We start from the raw sequence: 20910 nt of genomic DNA, 5'->3' as shown, positions 1-20910 counted from the left end.
CTGAAAGATCAGAGAAGCAGAACAGCCAGCCATTAGCTTACCTCTACAAAATCCTCAGCTTCAAGAGATCAAGTTTCTGTTTCCTCATGCTTTATATACCCTTCTGTGTCTGCCATATTACTTCCTGGGATTAAAGGCATGTGTCACCACTGCCTGGTTCTGTTCTCTCATGTAGCCCAGTGTGGCCTAGAACTCACAGAGATCCAGACAAATCTCTGCCTACCGAGTGAGAGGATTAAAGGTGTGTGCCATCACTGCCTGACATCAATATCTAAATTAATGGTTACCTTTGTCCTCTGATGCCCAGGTAAACTTTATTGGGGTACACATAAAAGAAGGTTATAACCAATATAAGAAAAACTATATGCAATAAGTACATAATATATATATATATGCAATAAATACATTAACAATGTCTAGTCCATTTGAATTTGATTGAATTTGACAAATTCAGAGAAAACAATCCATTATTTACCCTATTTTGGTGAATCCAAAATGTTGTATGTAGCAGGAATCTTAAAAGTACTTATTAATAAAATCAAACCCGCGACGAGTTATTGGGGTCCATGCTGGTAGATCAGAGAGACCGAACAAGCCACAGCTATCTCACCTTGCCAATTCCTCAGCTGGTCCTGTTTCCTCCGACTGGAGGCCTCTGAGTCCTCATCCGGAATGGGTCTCAGCTGAACTGCTGCTCAAAAGCCTGAATACTTAACCAGCCAAAATCTTAACCAGCCAAAATCTTCTAGTTTCTGGTCCTCACGCCTTATATATCTTTTTGCTTTCTACCACCACTCCCTGGGATTAAAGGCTGGCTTTTTGGGATTAAAGGCGTGTCACCATGCTTGGCTATTTCCAATGTGGCCTTGAACTCACAGAGATCCAGAGGGATTTCTGTCTCTGGAATGCTAGGATTAAAGGTGTGAGTGCCACCATTTTCTAGCCTTTGTATCTAGTGGCTGTCTGTTCTCTGACCCCAGATAAATTTATTAGAGTTCACAATATTTTGGGGAACACAATACCACCACAGTTGTACCTAATTCACTTTCTATCCTAACTTGTATCACCAACTGAAAACTATCTTTTGATGTCTTTTAAACTTATATACTTTACACCTCTTTTAGTGAGTTTCTTTTCTGAATTTGTTAACAAGGAAAACTATAACTATCTAACCCTCACCTCCCTCAAAGACCCTAGAAGGAAATAATCTTAACTGAGTAATCAGGAAGTGCAAACAAGTGGCATCCAAAAACTGAGAAATGATAGAAACAGTTGGCTGCCTGGACCATTACCCAAAGTTCCTTTGCAAATTTGGAGCATCCATATTCAGCCTACAGGCCTAGCATACCTGAAAGACTTTTCTGTGAAGCAGGATTTTCTGAAGGGCTGTCCTACTTTGTCTTGGCAAGGTACATCAGTCCTTTCTTTTTGCATTCTGCTTGTCCATTTTGGACAGCATACTGTCAGTAGTTGATGTAAGGGCACTTTTTTGCCTAGTGGCTAACTTTTGCCACAAACAAAGTAACCTCCGTATGGAGTTTCTTCAATATCCATCATCTTCTTTGAAGTAGATTGGTGCTGCCAGGAGCAGACATGTCTCATATTCATAAAAAAAAAGAAAAAAAATCTGTTATTAAAACATCTTAAATGTCATATTCTATAGATCTCTGAAATGTTTGAAGATGACCTGTCTATCTAAAATATATTTCTATTTAGCCTTGGAAACATACCTACTGTGACTACAAGTTTGATTGTAATGACTATTAACTTATATTTCTTATATCCTAATTAGTTGGTAATAATAACTTTCAAGAACTAACAATTTGCATTACATTGTTAAATGACCTGTATAGATATAATACCTTGATATATATGTACATTACTTTTAGCAAAATCAGTCTCAAATTTGTATCAGTATACATAATTTGTATACAATATCCAAAAATCCAATCCAATTTAAAATATTTAAAACCAGTAGTTGCTTTTTTTAAAGTAGACTCAATAATCTACCTTTTTATCTTATATCTATATCCTCTCCTTTTTCTTTTCAGAGTAGATTTTCAATAATCTACCTCTTATCTATATCCTCTTTTTCTTTTTCTTTTTTTTTTCAAACAAGAACCCTGGATCTAATCTCCTTGTTTAGCTTTTTTTCCTGACCATTATCAATTAACAACTTGTAACCAACCATCCTAAACAATGACAATTATCCATAACCCAATGAATGACCAAAAACAACACACCCCACCTCTTGGGAATGTGGGTATTATTTTCTTAAACTTACTTCCTGCTGTCTGGGGGTGACAGAATCTTTAGGGAATGCTGAAAAGAAAAAAAAATGGATTGGTAAGTCCTGGGAGAGGTAGCTGTATCATTTGTTGTCCAGTCTTTGCATAATGGGAAAATATAGGGCTTGTCTGTGAGGCAGGATCATCTCAGCTAGCCATCTTGAAATTGTCCCGAGCAGTTTGTAATGCAAAACTGATCTTTGGGGGCTGTTTGTCATATTAGTGGTATTATCATACTGCTGATGGAATCATCATTGTGGGCCCCATCATCTTTTTGGAGACATCAAAGTTGCTGTTAGGCATGATCATGGTTCTGTGCAGAGAACTGATAGAGACTCAAACTCAAAATCATATGCAGGAAGCTAGACGAAGCCCTTTTTCTAGAATTAGTTAGTACTCTATATGACCATTAACATCATGTCAAAAGTTTATTTATATAAATTTTGATGTAAGATTTGTACATTCAGAAAAGTTTTAAAGATAATAAAACCAAAATAAAACCAAAGAATTATGAGATTAGTGGCAATAGGATAGTACCTTAATTTTGGTTTTTCGTCTGTCCCATATGAGGTGGCTCTTCTGTTAGGTTTGACTTTTGGCATAAATGGATGTAGAATTTTAAACAACGTCTCAAGTTTCTCTTTACTTCTCTCCTCTCCCTTTCTCATGACCCCATCATTCAGATTTTATATATGATAGAAGGATTTCTCTCTATGCAACAAGAAAGGTGACAGTCTCAGGATTTGTTATTAAAGCTCATGAGCAGAGATAACTAAAATTAGTTCATCTCTACAATGTCTAGACACTATAACTATGCTAAAGTGGTTGCAGGTCTGTGTGTGTCAGTCAGCACAGGCTTCTACAGCCAAACATCAGCATAGATTTATTTTTCTTGCTGTTTTGAAGCCCAAGAATAATATAATATTACATTTTTTTCTTGATGAAGCATCCCTTCTCCCTCCCTCACCCTCTCCATCTTTTGCCTTGGCTGACCAGATGACCACATTTCTGTGTTTGGGCTGCATGGCTCGGTACTATTTCTTAAGCTAGATGTAGTTACTGTATTTTTTCCACCTGATTCACTACATTGATTATGTGTCATTTCTATGTCTATGTGATACTTTTCCTAAGAAGAGATAAAACAATGGTTGATACATGGGCTAGCTAGTTTGGAAGTCGTTTGTACCAGTGATCATTATATTAGAAAGTTAGTCAAATCCACATGGCTAAGGTTACTATGGGAACCAATAGCATTTCTTTAAAAGAAGAAAAAGAGATCAAATGTATTCTGTTACAAATAACATGATGTGATACCAAGAGTGAGTCATGGTCATCCTAACAAGATGAGCAGTAATGAGACTAGTGGAAGGATATGGCTTCCAGATATAGTAAGCTGGTGGGACTAAGATTTGTACAAATGGAAAATGAGAATTATTTTCAGGTTGTATGACTTGGACCAGAAAAATCCCAAATGGTGTCATTCATAGATAGAAAACAATTAACTGTCTAGAATAAGTTATATCAGGAAGGTCGTGAGAATTTAGTCTCTGAGGCACTGGGGATATGTTCCAGTGAATTGTTCAAAGGAAACAATTAAATAAATAGTAACTGTTTTACTTTTTGTATTTTTAAGATAGGCTCCCAAAGTGGCTTTACATTCCTCCTGCCTCAGCTTTCCTAGTACTAAGATAGTAGGCTTATGTCATTACACGAAGGTCATAAATATGCTTAGGTTGAAATGGAAATTTCTGGTTGCTGTGTCTGTGTACTTGATAGAGGAGGACATCAATGGTATTAAAGAGAGGACAGAATGAAGTATGAGTGCAGATTGGGCTTTATAGGTAGACACTGAAGCCAACAGGGGCGATAGCAAGATATTACTGAAAGTTGCCTCCTTCAGCCAAGATCAGTATAATCAGGCCATGAACGAAGATAGCAGGATGTAATATGATAGTAGTGTCTCCATTCCTCTTGCTTTTACTCTGTTGTTTCTGAGTTAATCATCACTTCTTTAGGGAAACCTCACCTAAACTATGTGGCACTAAGTTATGCAGTGAGTACTGGTCCCTTAAAGCATCAATCAATTAGGCCATCCTATTCATTACTAACTCAACGATGAAACTGAACGGTTGCCTTTCTCTTCACAAGACTATCAGCTTCTTTAGCCAACTTTAAGTCGATACCTGTTTAGATTCATCACGACAATTGCCTCATGAAATCTCTTCCAAACTGTTTGCTAAGAGAATGAATAAATGAGAAGATAAATAGAACAGAAAGTGGAGGGGGCAATTTTAAGAAAACTGCACGTTTTACGCAATGCTACGTGAGTACTGAGACAGAACAGACTGAAACTTCTGGTGACTCTGTTAGAAGATAGACAGTGGCAGGACTGCGGATGCTTCTGAAATCTCTCTATCCTAAATTCCTGAATATTAGCTACACACACACACACACACACACACACACACGCACACGCACACGCACGCACACACACACACACACACACACACACACACACACACACACATACACACACATATCCACAGCAAATCCAGTAGAACATCAAGACTTCAAAGTAATTAAATTCAATGGAAAATTCAGAAATCAAAAATTCTAAGGACATATAACATGTTCAGCTCCTCAACATGTAATTAAAGGTATATTTGTAAAAGCAGGTTTTCATAGAATACATGATCTTTAGCTAGCTACATCATTTTATATTCAAGGCATGGCCTAAAGACAAGGAAAAAAAAAGTAGAAAAGGAGCAAAACATGGGAAAATAAAGACCCATAAAGCAAGGGTATTTTCTGGCTAAGGAGATGAAACTAGTTATAGCGGTATTGACTCATGTTTTCCTTTCAGTGGTGCACTGGGTCCTGCATTTTCTGTGGATAAAAGCATTTCTTTATTTCTTATGTTGAGCTTGTGAATTTGGCAATATTATTCAGGAAGAAAAGAATCACAGAGCATAGAATCTGTTCAACCTGAAAAATGCATGCCACTGAGATTCAAATCCCAAGGATTCTCACCGTGTTCTCATTACACACACACACACACACACACACACACACACACACACACACACACACACACACGCTGTGAGTCTTCTTCCCAATGACTTTGCAATGAAACACACTTCCTAGATATTAAGCATCTTGATACAAGCACACACATTCACACCCTCACACATTCCAGAAAAAAAACTGGAGTAAGCCACTTCTAGGTTGAAAATCTACACTGAGCTGTTCCGGCTCCATCAGAAGCATCACATTCTGAATTGGGGTCTCATAAAATAGAAAAGGAGTAGCAGCGGTCTGTACTTATCACTGCTGTCATGAACTGAATAAAGCTTATAATCCAAACATAGACCATGAACATGGTCAAATGATGGAGCAGTATTGAAACCTCTTATATTTATGGAACAAGTACACAAAATTATCTCTGTTTCAACTCTATTCATGTTTAGCTAGGAATATTCTGAGACTAATGAAGCATAAAAAGCAACACACACATTACAATCATTAGAAATTCCAAACATAGCTCTGCCTATATTACAGTTGAAATAATAATCTTCATGAAAATATCTATCATTTTTGTGTTAGTTGCTATTTGAGAAAGTAAACAAGAATAGGTAGGACTCAATGGAATTTAAATATATGATTAAACAAAATATTAATTATACTACATTTGGTTGTAACTTATGCTGGATATATACTTGGAATATCAGATTCAATATTTAACCTTGTACTTGTGGATTTGAATTGGGTTATGTAGTACACATTATTGAAAAGTTTGGGAGATTCACACTGCCCTGGGCTTTTTTTTTTTAAATGAGCATGGATTTCTCCTTTTAAATTTAAAGGAAGCCAAGTTGACTCACTAGTAGATTCAAAGGTTCTAGATTTTCAACATGGCCTTGGGAGTCACCAAGTTACAGAATTCGATTTTTCTGATGTCCATTGCAGTCTATCAATCCCCACATGAACTGACTCCTTGCTGAGTTGCCCAGAATGTTTTTGTTTTCCTTTCTGTAAAGAAGAGAGTTCCTGCTTGGGTGAGTTAGCTCAAAGCTATTTAGGCTTTTGTTGGACTAGAATCTGAATAATATGATAATACCTATATTTATAAAAATTCATCAATCAATACTAAAGCAACGCCAACTTTAATAAGTTTATACCATGTGCTTATATTGGAACTTTTCCACTCAGATTTGAATAGCTCTCTATTTGTCTGTGTGTTTGCTTTGTTTTAAATCTTTAGTTATATTTATTTAGTGGTGGGTTTTTTGTTTTGTGTGTGTGTGTGTGTGTGTGTGTGTGTGTGTGTGTGTGTGTGTGTGAGATATGGCACATATGAATGTCAGAGGACAGTTTGCAGGAGCTAGTCAAGCTTTCCAACATGTAAATTCTAGAGACTTAATAAATCAGACCATCATGTATGGCAGCTAATGCCTTTACCCACTAAATCCAGTGGTTTCCAACCTGAGGATCATAACCCTTTTGGGAATCAAATGACCCTTTCACAGGGGTCACTTAAGACCACTAGAAAACAGATATTTACATTATGATTCATAACAGTAACAAAATTACAGTTATGAAGTAGCAACAAAAATAATTTTATAGTTGGAGTTACCACAACATGAGGAACTGTATTGAAGAGTCCCAGCATTAGTAAGGTTGAGAACTACTGCCCTGCAAAAACATCTCATCAGACCTGTGTGTGTTCTGAGACCATATCTTACTCTATAGCCCAGCTTGACCTGGAAACTCACTATGTAGCCCAGACATTATAGCACTGAAATGTACCAAACATATAAAACCTCAGGCTCTTGTCCCTCAAATGCTTATATTGTAGTCATGGCCCACCATGCCCAATTGTGAGTAGCTTTCTTCCCATGATTAAATACTTTTACTCAAAAAAAATGCTTTAAAGATATTTACTCACAGATTTAGACCTTAATTTTAACTAGCATTTCAATTAATACATATTGTATTAAAAAACAGAGTAGTCATTATATATAAAATACATTAATTCTAAATTCAGTGTGGAAACCAAGAAATAAGTGATGTCTTCATGCACATACACACAGAGTCACACACACACACACACACACACACACACACACACACACACACATATATATTTGTGTATGTATGTAACAATGATGATCAAGGAAAAAGATACTATAATTTTCAGAGTGAGGAGAATAGGGAAGGAATTCATCAGAAGGTAGTTAGGATGGTTAGAGGGAAGAAAGGGAACACAGAAATTAATGTAATTTTATTTCAATTTAGAAATGAGAGCTATTTAAGAGTGACTAATCTCAGCTTAAGAATCATATGATGAAATGAAAAACATCTAAGATTCAGTTCTTATGTCAAAATAATAGACATAGAGAACACACAGAGTTACATGATTGGGTAGGTAAAGGTAGGGAGTAATGCTGGAAATCAGAGAGGCAAGGTTAAAACTGAACACATGTATTACATAAGCTTATGTTGACTACATCTTATTACATATACATCTTTTACTACATAAGATACAATTTTTACATTCATTACATAATTACTATAAAGAAATATCATGTTTTTGTCTTGCTACTTGATGCAGATGGCAGTCACTGGTACATCCATTCAGAATGTATTTGCCAGAAATATTTGCTTGGGAAATACTGAGACGCTTGTTAAAGAGTAAATCAAGCATACCAAGACATCTGCACCACTGGGGAATTGTATGTAAAACACCCTTAAAAACAGCTGTTGGCATCTGTCTCCTTTGTATAAATATAAGGGGCTTCTTGTTTGGTGTTTATTTTCACTTTTCATCTAATAACAAATAGCTAGTTAAATTTTTATTCTTTTTACAGAGTGTTGATGTTGAATTGATGATTTCAGAGGGTATTGGTTTGGGAAAGTCCGGTGCACATTGTGAAAATGTAATATTTTGCTGCTACGGTTTAGTAAGTCACACTGTCATTGCTTCAAATCTTTCTTATTCTTCATCTGTCCTCCCATCTCTGAGGTCAGTTGTATGAGGGTGCGATTGCAACCACAGAAACCTCAGAGAACACATATTTGGAGGCAGGTGTTTTATTTAACCCTGGATGATTCAATCACATATGACTTGGTTAGATGACAATCACTGAACCGTGAGATTTCATGTATCTCTGTGGCTATTGTTTTATAAATAAAATCATCGAAGAGAGTTTCATTGTAGTAAGAGCCACCGTGTGAAACATACTCAATAACGAACTTTGGTGCCCTATGGATGCACAGTCTTTGTAAAAACAAAACAAACAGAACAGAACTATTGCTATTTTAACCTATTCTAATTATTTTTAACTTTTACTGTTTTTTTTAATACTCCATTTTATCCAGACATAGACTACAATAAGCATCCTTTTGAACCACAGCCATAAATTCTAAAGGAACATTAAATATTAATCTCATTAGTAAATGTTGCTAATAAGTAAGACTTCTTTGATTGCAGGAGCCTTTGTTTTTCAACCCTTTGGTAACAGTGGTAACATAATGACCATTCATAGGTCTTAACTTTCTGCAAGGACATGATGACATTTGAATGAATGCAACTTGAGAGAGAATGCAGGGTACATGAACAGATTCTATTTACCTCATCTGTATTGAGTTTCTGATGGAGAAATCAAATAGAATATATCTCTGAAAAATATTCCCATGCTGGTCTAATGGTAAGGAAAAATGGGAATAAATAAAGGAGAAGAGAGGGGGAAGGAAGGGAGGGAAAATGGAATACTGAGAGTTCTAACTGTCCAGAGGCAGGCAGTAAGATGAGGATTTCTTTACAACTGTCTCAAGGGTGTGATAGTTGTAAGACAAGATAAAAGATAGATAGATGATAGATAGATAGATAGATAGATAGATAGATAGATAGATAGATAGATAGATAGATAGATAGATTTATCTGTGTTCTTTTTGTTAAGGTTACTATTGCTAAAACACCATGGCCAAAAGCATCTTGGGTTTGCCTATTTTTCCATATCACTATGGAAGTTCGTTATGGAAGGCAGACAATGCAGGAACACAAACAGGGCAGGAATCTGGAGGCAGGAGTTGATGCAGAGGCCGTGGAGGAATGCTGTTTTCTGTCTTGCTTTTTATGGTTTGTTCACCCTGCTTTATTGTAGAACCCAGGACCACCAACCCAGCATCCACACACAATGAATTAGGCTCTGCTGAATCAATTGTTTATTAAGAAAATGCCCTACAGGCTTGCTTACAGCCTTTCTAATGGGAACATGTTCTCTATTGAGTTTCTGTCAGCTGAGATGACTCTAGCTTGTGTCAAGTTGACATAAAACTAGTCAGCAAAAGTGTCATACATAGAAATACAAAGAAATTTGTACAGTCTGAGAACATGGAGCCAATGAAGAAGTATTATGAGACAAAAGAAAAAAATGTCTCTGTGGGATACTGAATGTGAATTAAGGAGCACTCAGTGAGAGGATCAGAAAATTTCTCTCTCACCACAGGACATGAAAGCATGAAGGAGCCATGTTATAAACACAACAGTCTAAAGAAATGTTTCATAGTAAATTGGGGATTACCATCTTGCCTGAAGGATAAAAAATTATGTTATGCCAACCTCTCTGTTTTGGAACCATTTTTGTCTTTTTTAAGAAATTTTCTACTCACTCCACATGCCATCAACAGACCCCGATTTCTCCCTCCTCCCACCCACCAGGCCTCTCTCCCAAGCCACCCCACATCCCCACATCCCCACATCCCCCAAATCGAGGTCTCCCATGGGGAGTCAGCAAAGCCAAGCACACTGAGCCCAAGCAGGTCCAAGCCCCCTCCCACTGCAACAAAGGCCGTGCAAGGTGTCACACCACAGGCACTGGATTCCAGAAGCCTACTCATAGACCAGGGACAGATCCCAATCCCCCTGCCTGGGTGCCCCCCAAATAGTTCAAGCCAATCAACCACCCTCCATATCCAGAGGGCCGAGTCCAGTCCCATGGGGGCTCCACAGGCACCAGGCCATAGTTCATGGGCCTCCACTAGTGTGGCCCATCATCTCTGCATGTCCTCCCTTCATTATCTCAGTGTTCCTTGCCTGCAGCATCTCTCCCCCATCTCATCAGTTGGATTCCTGGAGCTAAGCCTGGTGCCTGGCCGTGGATCTCAGCATCTGCCTCCATCAGTCACTAGACAAAGGCTCTATGATAACATCTAGGTTACTTGCTAAACTGGTCACCAAAGTAGACCAGTCCAGGCCCCCTCTGGACCACTGCCAGCAGACCAAGGTGGGGTCAACCTTGTAGATTCTTAAGAGCCTCCCCAGTACCCTGCCTCTTCCTATTCCCATGATGTACTCATCTATCATGCTATCTTCCTCCCTATCCTTCCACTCTGTCCCTGTTCCAGATTGACCCTCCCATTTCCCTATGTTCTCACCCCCCACTCCTCACCCTCTGCCATACCCCCCCCCCAGTCCACTCATGTAGATCTCATCCACTTCTTCACAGGGTCATCCATGTGTCCCTCCTAGGGTCTTTCCCTGTTAGCTAGCCTCTCTGGAGTTGTGGGTTACAGTCTGGCCATACCTTCCCTCACATTTAGTATGAGTGAGTACATACTGTGTTTGTCCTTCTGAGTCTGGGTTACCTCACTCAAGGTATTTCCTAGATCCATCCATTTGCCTGCAAATTTCATGATATCATTGGTTTTTTAGTGCTGAGTATTGTGTATATGTGCCATATTTTCTTCATCCATTCTTCATTTGAGGGACATCTAGGTTGTTTCCAGGTTCTTGCTATTATGAATAATGCTGATATAAACATAGTTGAGCATGTGTTCTTGTGGTAAGATTGAGCATTCCTTGGGTATATGCCCAAGAGTGGTATAACTGGGTCTTGAGGAAGACTTATTCCCAACTTTCTGAGAAACTGCCATGCTGATTTCCAGAGTGGCTGTACAAGTTTACATTCCCACCAACAGTGTAGGAGTGTTCCCCTTGCTCCACATCCTCTCCAACATAAGCTGTCTTCAGTGTTTTTTATCTTAGCCATTCTGACAGGTGTAAGATGTTTTGATTTGCATTTCCCTAATGACTAAGGATGTTGAGCAAATCCTTAAATGCCTTTCAGTCATTTTAGATTCTTCTACTGAGAATTCTCTATTAAGCTCTGTAGCCCATTTTTTTAATTGGATTGTTCAGTATTTTGATGTCTATCTTTTTACGTTCTTTATATATTTTGGAGATCAGCCCTCTGTCAGATGTGGAGATTTGATTTAGTTTTTAAAAACTGATATGATTTTTGCTTCATGCAAAAAACATATATAAATGTATTTTTTACAATCAGGCTTAAAACAACTTAGCTGAATTTCAGGAGAGGCCTTTTCAGCTGAAGTATGAGCAAAGAGAGATATGAAAAATGTTTATCCCATGTTTGATCTTTGCTATCTGTGCTGTGTTCTGTGATGGGCCCCATGAACTCAAGAATTTTAGGGAATTTTTGTCTGCTGATCTAATCACCAGCTTCTGCCAACACAAGCAACATGCATGTAACATGAATAAAAAGGTGGTGTTTGGTTTCAATTTAGTAGACTATAACTGAGTGATTCATGGAGGCTTTAGTGAACCAACTAGAACCTGGTAAGATGATATACCTTTTAATCCTAGCACACAGGAGGCAGAAGCAGGTAAATAACTGAGTTGGTGGCCACCCTGGTGTTCCTAGGGAGTTTTACAGTTTTAAGGATACACACAGAGATCTTGCCTCGATTAACTAATGAATGAATGAATGCAACAGCAAGAGGTTTTCTTTAAAAGAGAATTAAACAATATTAATGTCAAGATGTTTCTTCTCCAGGATACCTTAGACATTCACTTCTGAATTTTAGCTAGTCTAAGCAAATCTATGGGGATCACTGACTTTTACTATTATTGTGAAATAAAGGACCTCACAAATAAGTGTAATATAATTTCATTTTGTCACCATGATATATTACTAAAGAAGATTTTTTTTAAAACATTTATTCCTTAGTCAGTACCTCTCTAAGGTAGTTGTTACACATAGAATGCTTAGTCCTTTCTTCTTCCTTTTTTTTTTTGGGGGGGGGGGGAGGCAGAGGCAACTCATTTTGAAGATTCCAGATTTTCTACCCTTTCTACAGCAGAGGGCGAGCTAGGCAGGAATTGCATGATTAGTTACTGTCTATTGAAATGTTTAGCTGAGTAAATATATTTATTTACCATTCCAATATTTATTGAGTACCTTGTACTAGTTAGATGGTGTCAAAACACTATAGATAATACATTCTTTGCCTCTAAATATATCAGAAAAAACAAATACTTAAAATTATAAAAACACATGATGAACATGTTAAGTGTATGAAGAGTTGGATGCATATTTACAGGAAAGGAGGAAAATAGATGGGATTCCAAAAAAAGGAGACATTCAATTCTAGTCTTATAAAACAAATAAAAATTAAATAATTCTGAAGGTGAGTTTCAGAAGTGATAAATTGCAAACCAGTGTTTGGAAAGTGTATTTTTCATTTTTTTTATTCATTGTTGTATTTAGCAAGTATATGTTGAGCTTTTCTAGGTTTTGTGACCAACAATGGATTGGGAATATGATTTTTCTGGGAACTTTTATTCTGATAGGGAAACAAGGCATATGGAATCAGTCACAATGTGACCTAATGTAAAGAAAATAACGTGTCAGATTTTATGGTAAGAATTTATGAGTAGTGTTAATTTAAGTCACAGAATTACCCATGCAAGTACTTTCTGTCATTGAATAAATGGAAATGATGGCAGATAACAGGTAGACTAAGGAGCAGACAGTCAAAACTGGGTACACAGTCTATAGAATGTATGCTTTCAAATATCATGGTAAGTTATTGAGGGCCACTGTAGGTGTGCAAGTGAGATTAGTAAAAGGAGGATGGTAAGTATTTCAGAATGGCTGAGTGGAAGGTTCTATTTTAGAGTACTGGGAGGCCTTGTCGGTTCCCTGTGCAGACTCTTATTAAATCCTCCAGCTTCCAGGACAGTTACATCTTCGTGGGCTTTTCTAGAGCCAAAATGAAGGCCACTCTGGCCTCAGAAACAACAGACCTGAAGTGAGAGGAAAGAAAACACCACTGAACAGCTGTCCACCACTGCCTTTTAGAGTTTGCTTAGGATTTCTCAAGCATCATCAACTTTTCTGTTCTAGACTATTCTTAAGAGTGTTTCTGCAGGGTTGCATTCCATTGGCCCACAGGGGTACCTTTATCATTGTCATCTACCTTGACATGATTCATTGCCGAGTCTCCTTCTCACTCCCAAGTGTTTTGTCTTCCTGAATGATATGTTGCCATTCATATCCTAGGTTCACAGTAAGCCTTTGGAAAAATCCAAATGACTAAGGATCAACAATCAGGAAATATGCCTGTAGGGGAACACTGATGGAAGAACATCTTATTGTACACATTACAGGCTTGAAAAAGGCATGAACAAGAAGTCTTCTGTAATTGATTGGACTAGACTGCTGACAGAGATCTATTGGTAGCAGAGGCCCAATAAATAAGTTAGCAATTAAAAAGAGCAACTCATTGTTGTATATCATATAGTAGAGGGGAGAAGCAGAAAAAGAAAAAAAAAACTGGTAGAGAATTAACTTTAAGCTGTTTTTCCTAGATCTCATATGATTGTAACAGATAAGGAAATGAAACATATCCCAGGTAACTGAAAGGAACAGGACAAGGCACGTTCTATCCTAATATAAATCTCAAATCTGTCTGATTCCCCAAGACACACTTAAAAGAGTCATGCTTCACAAGCTTTAGAGAGGTGATGATAGAGATGTCTCCTTTAGGGCTGAGCACTTGCAGTCACTTACTCTCAGGAATGTGAGCAGTTATGGGTGTTTGCCTTAACCAACAACCTATTTCTAGTTAATGATGGCTGGGGAGGAAGAGCCATTGTTCTGTAGTTTTACATGTCCACTAGGAGGCTGCCTAGGCACCAGGGAATAGCTCTACACTCACATATGGGCAGCCCAGATTGGATGTTGTGGGACATTTCTTTTTTTTAATGCATGAAAGTAGGAATGGGATGTATTGGAGAGGATGGAGCAGCAAGATTGGAATGTGTATGATCTTTGTACATACAGAGGTATGGAATTTTCAACAAACAAATAAAAATGTTTTTAAAAGAGAATCATGCTCATATTCATGCTTACCATCATACATCTGAAAGAGAAATAGTAATGCCAGGATATGCTTCATTAGAATGAGCCTGGGATGTCTGTTTTGTTTGGATATATTTTTTAAACCACTGCTTCTTCAAGTTCATTGCTCTGAGTTCCCATCACATAAGACACAGCAGTTCTTTTCCACTTTACCCCACAAGGGATGAGTGGGCAGACTGCAGGTGCTGTCTTTCCCACTGAAATCCATGCAGGCACTGGCAAGGCAGGTCAGGAAGCTAGGCCAAATTTCATGGGCATCTGCATTCAGGAATTTCTGCTCTATGGGTTCCCTATCTCAAACCCTGTTATTAATGGGGATGCAAACACCTGCCAGTAAATGGGTACTTCATGTCACTAGGTGATTCAATCATTAGGTTAAGGAACGCTATCCAAATAATAAGTTTGGTGGACTGGATTTTTGTTCAGCTCTTTTTGCAAGAACAAAGCAACCACATGGTACATTTATTTTTTTTGTGCTTCCTGTTTACTACATAAGACAAGATGAATTCTAGTAATGCCAAAGGGAGGGATTGAATCATTTATTAAGTGCAGTCTTGGACAGGTGTCTCAAATGTCAATTCTAGGATTTAATCTAAACTAATCTTCACAAAAGTTAGATTTAATGGAAATGAGCACCCAGAGGAATTCAATGTGCAGGTTAGCTGGATGCTTAAAATCGCAAATACTGCTGTTAATGACAATCTTTTAAATAAACTCTCTACTTGGCTCTTATCTGACTGTGCTCTGAGTTAAAAAGTATTTGAAAAATTAATGCTGGCTTACTGGTAGGTAGGATTTATACAAAACAAGTTGTTTTTTCTTTATCCCAGTCCTTGAAATATAGTCAACTATTTTCATTTTTCTATTTCTTCCGCCCTCCCTCCCTCTGCCTTCCCCCATCTCTCTCTCTCTCTCTCTCTCTCTCTCTCTCTCTCTCTCTCTCTCTCTCTCTCTCTCTCTCTCTCTCTCTCTCTCCTGTCTTTTTGTTTTTCAAGACAGGGTTTCTTTGTGTAGCCTTGAATGTCCTGAAACTTACTATGTAGAACAGACTGCCCTCAAATTCAGAGACTCTCCTTACTTTTGTTTTATCCAGTGCTGGTATTAAAGGTGTGTACCATCATAAACAGCTTAACAGCTTTTTCTTCTCCTTTCTTTCTCTCTCTCTTTCTTTCCTTCTTTCTTTCTTTCTTTTCTTTTCTTTTCTTTCTTTCTGTCTTCCTTCCTTCCTTCCTTCCTTCCTTCCTTCCTTTTTTCTTTTAGTACAAAAGGAGATGGCAAATTTACTGTATCACTTGAAACAGCAACACCATAGTAAAAACACCCATGACATTTAACTCAGCTTTGGGTTTCTCAGTAATGAACAGGCATTTTGCTATTTTTTTTTATTTTTCATTTCTTTTTATTCAAAATAGCTTTTTTCTCATATAATGTATCCTGATTATGGTTTCACCTCCCTCTACTTCTCCCAATTTGTCGGCACCTTCCCTCTCACTCAGATCCACCCACTTTCTGTCTCTGATTAGAAAACAAACAGGCTTCTACAGGAGTATAATAATTTAAAATAAGAAAAATAACAATGTACATTGGAATAAGATAAAACAAACAAGCAGAAGGAAAAAATCCCAAGAAAAGACATAAGAAACAGATGTAGACACAGAGACCTATTAGTTCACACACTCAGGAATACCCACCCCCAGCTGAAGTTTTCCTGTGTCCACCCAGCTCCTGCAGCTGCTTAGACCCAAGTAAACACACAAAGACTTACATTACTTATAAACTGTATGGCCGTGGCAGGCTTCCTGCTATTTAGTTCTTATATCTTAAATTAACCCATTTTTTATTAATCTATAAGTTGCCATGTGGCTTGTGGCTTACCGGTACTTTTACATCTTGCTTCCTCTGTGTCTGGCTGGTGACTCCTGACTCAGCCTTCCTGTTCCCAGAGTTCTCCTCTCTCTTATCCCGCCTATACTATACTTCCTGCTGGCTACTGGCCAATCAGTATTTTATTTATCAATTGATCAGAGCAACACATTCATAGCATACAGAAAGACACCCCCAGCATCTCTACCCAAAAAAAACACTTAATTGGAAACCATAATATATACTCAAAAAGTACTCTTTCTACCTCTCTTGCACAGTCGTCCTGAGTCCTGAGGGAAGAAATTTGATGGAGACATCCCATTTAGGACTGAGTGCTTCAAAGTTTCTCATTCTCTTTAAAATGCCTGATGTAGGTCTTTGTATTTGTTGCCATCTGTTGCTGGAGAGAGGTTCTCTAATGATGGCTGAGTAAAACACTGATCTTTAAGTATAGCAGATTGTCATTAGGAGTCATTTTATTGTTACATTTTTGAACAGTAATATTAGGTTTTACCCTAATGGGCTATCTTATCTCAGGTTCTTGGTCACCAAAGCAGTGCTTGTTATGGGTTCCATTTAGTAGAATAGGCCTTAAGTCAAATCAAGTATTAGTTGGTTACACCCACAAGCTTTGTGCCACCATTGCACTAAAATATCTTGCAGGTTGGACACTATAGTAGAGGAAAAGATTTGTGGGCTGCAATGGTGTTTCATTTTTCCCCTTTGCTAGCCTGCAGAGTATCTTCCTCCTATACCTAAGATTCTACCACAGAGGTATAAAGACTCTATCTATATAGGCACTACATCAACTTCAGTATATCCAATGAGTTGTGTGGGTGTTATCTTCAGCAATGATCCCTTCATGTTAGTTTTTGGAGAGCAACATATAGTCTTTGTAATAGCCTACATGGTTTGGGAATTCCTACAGACCAACAACTCAATTAAATGTAACCCATTTCCAGTACTAGATGCTTCCTTTGGTGAAAAGAGATGCTCAATTATGGCTGTCTCCCCAATTATATGACAGCCCCATTTAGATTCCCCTTCATACATGTGTTTATGTTAGAAAGCTTCTACTGTGTTAGGTTTTCATTCTACCTTTCAAATGACAACTAATTTTACCTGTCTCTGCCTATATTCTCTCACTTGCTCCACTCTTCCCTCTTGTTCCCCACTGGGTCCTATGATTCCAGCCTACCCCAATCTATCTATATTTATTCAATGTTCCTTTCCTAGGGATATCATTTTAGCCCCTGTCTCCAGTCCCTTACTATATATCTAAGATTTATGGTTCTAAAGATTATAGTTATTTACCATTGATTTAACAGCTAATATCCACATATAAGTGAACACATACTATATTTGTATTCCTGCGTCTGAGTCACCTCACCCAGGATGATTTGTTATAGTTCAATCCATTTACTTGTAATTTTTTTAATGGCTGAGTAATATTCCATTGTGTGAATGTACATTTTCTTTATCCATTCATCTGTTGAGGGTCATATAGATTGTTTCCAGTGTCTGGTTATTATGAATAGGGTGTCAAAGAACATGGTTAAGCAAGTGTCTCTGTAATAGGATGAAGTGCCTATTGGCTATATACCAAAAGTAGTATTGCTAGACCTTGAGGTACATTGGTGCCCATCTTCCTGAGGAATTGACACACTGGTTTCCAGAGTGTCTGTACAAATTTACATTCCTACTAGTGATGCAAGAGTGTTCCCCTTGTTTCTCATTCTTGCCAGTATGCACACTGTCCCTTATATTACTGATCTTAGCCATTCTTATGGGTGTAAGATGACAATTCGAAGTCATTTCGATTTCCATTTTCCTGATGACTAAGGATATCTGTAACATGAATTGTAAACAATCTTACTACTAAAAAAAAAAAAAAAAAAAAAAAAACCCCTGGAGCCAGATATTGGGGAGAAAGCTGAAAGATCAGAGGGACAGAACAAGCCAGCCACAAGTTACTAACCACTAGGGAATCCTCAGTCCAAGAGAGAGATTTTCTATATACTCAAGCCTTATATACCTTTCTGTGCCCTGCCATCTTACTTCCTCTCTCCACCCAGCTCTATCACTTTCTGTCTGTCTGTACAGACCTCCAGAACTCTATGGTTAACTAGTATTGGGATTAAAGGTGTGTACCACCATGTCTGACTCTGTTCCCAGTGTGGCCTTGAACTCACAGAGATCAGGATGAATCTTTGCCTCCTGAATACTAGAATTAAAGGTGTGTGCTACCACTGCCTGAATTCTATATTTTAATATAGTGGCTGTTTTTTTCCCTAAGATCCCCAGGTAAGCTTTATTTGTTAGAGCACAAACAAAATATCACCACAGATATCAAACATTTATTTAAGTGTTTCTCAGCCGTTTGAGTTTCTTCTTTTGAGAATTTTCGGTTTAGATTGGTACCCTGTTTTTAAATTGGGTTTGTTTTCTTGTTATCTATTTTTGGGTTCTTTATATATTTGTATATTATCCCTTTATTAGGTGTATAGTTGGTTTAAAAAAGAAAAGAGCACTCGGGAGGCAGAGGCAGATAGATCTCTGGGAGTTTGAGGCCATTCTGGTCTACAGAGTGAGTTCCAGGAAAGGCACAAAGCTACACAAAGAAACCCTGTCTCTAAATACAAAAAAAAAAGAAAAGAAAAAAAGAAAAGGAAAAGAAAAAGAAAAAGAAAAAGAAAATTTTTTCCATTCTATAGGCTGCCACTTTGTCAAATGATTATGTCCTTTACCTTATGGAAGCTTTTCAATTTTATGAAGTTCTATTTATTAATCATTGGTCTTATTGTCTGTGCTAATGGTGTTCTATTAAGAAGATCATCTCCTGTGCCAATGAGTTCAAGGTAATTCCCCACTTGCTCTTCTATCTAGTTTTATGTTTAGATCTTTGATTTATTTGGAGTTGATTTTATGCAGGATGATAAATATGGATCTATTTGCATTTATATATTTATATATTTATTTGCATAGCCATCCTGTTTGACCAGCACCACTTATTGAAGATGCTGTCTTTTGTTCCAATGTTTGCTTTTGGCTTCTTTATCAAAAATCATGTGTCCACAGATGTGTGAATTTATGTCTGGGTCATCAGTTCCATTGATCAATGTGTCTGATTTTGTGTCAATACCATGCTTGTTTTTATTACTACAGCTGTATAGTACAATTTGAGTTCAGGGATGATGATACTTCCCACAGTCCTTTTATTATTCAGGATTGTTATAACTATCATGAATTTTCTGTGTTTCCACATGCAGCTCAAAATTGTTCTTTCAGTATCTCTGAAGAAGTATATTGTAATTTTAATGGGGAATTGCATAGAATCTGTAGGTTGCTTTTTGTCAGATGGACATTTTTACAGTATTAATCCTACCAATTCATAAGCAAGGGAGATCTTAACTCTTTTCAAATAGAGCTGTGCCTTCATATATCTAAGGCCCACAACAGCCTTTGTTGTTTGAGGGGCCTCAGGAGAGTTGGTATACATAAGATGTGCTTCTAACTCTTCACACTATAGAGTAATTTCTGATTATAAAATATGATGACAAATGATATATTTTGAAAGTGACAGAGAAAACCTATACAAATGACTGCCATACATCAAAGCTAAATAATGACAGGTCAAAAAATTCAGATATATCTAGCATTAAAGGTAAGCTGAGTTATGTGTCCCTTTTTCAAGGCCCTGTATCTAATAAAAAAATAACATATAATTTTACTATGTTATAAAACTTTCCTTTTCAATTAAACAGAAAAGAGGAAATGCTGTGGGATAATGCTTTTGTACACTGGTTTAATAAAATGCTGATTGGCCAGTAGCCAGGCAGGAAGTATAGGCAGGATAAGCAGACAAGGAGAATACTGGAAAGAGGAAGGCTGAGTCCGGAGAAACCAGCCCACCATCCAGGGAGCAGCATGTAAAGGCACACAGGTAAAGCCACAGAACATATGGTGACAGACAGATTAACAGAAATGGGGTGAGTTTAAGTGTAAGAGCTAGTCAGCAGTAAGTTTGAGCTAATGTCTGAGCAGTTTTAATTAAAAAAAAACAAAACAAAACAAAAAACAAGAAAAATATTTTAGTTGGGATTTAATTCCTCTGATACAAGCACACACACACACACACACACACATACACACACAGACAGACAGACAAACTCACACACACACACACACACACACACACACACACACACACACACATAATTCATAATTAAATTAAAAGTTATACAGCTAGATTTTGGAAAAGTTGAGAAGAAAAATGACATGCAGGTACTAATTCAGATTAATTTTCTAGAGAAATAGTCAAATGGAAGTATTATGAGTGTGACTTCTGTAAACTTAGAAATATATTAACAGCATATTTATTTATAATATTGTAGAAAACTAGCAAATACAATTCAACTGTTTCTAATAATCTATTTCACACTATAAATTCCAAAGAATATACATAACTGGTATGAATTTTAAATGGGCAAAAACCAGACAAGGAAAATCATTAATGTGAAAGAAATGAAATAAAA

The sequence above is a fragment of the Peromyscus maniculatus genome, chromosome 8 (genome assembly GCF_049852395.1).
Source record: "Peromyscus maniculatus bairdii isolate BWxNUB_F1_BW_parent chromosome 8, HU_Pman_BW_mat_3.1, whole genome shotgun sequence".
NCBI classification, from domain to species: Eukaryota; Metazoa; Chordata; class Mammalia; order Rodentia; family Cricetidae; genus Peromyscus; species Peromyscus maniculatus.
This window is presented reverse-complemented; position numbering follows the sequence as displayed.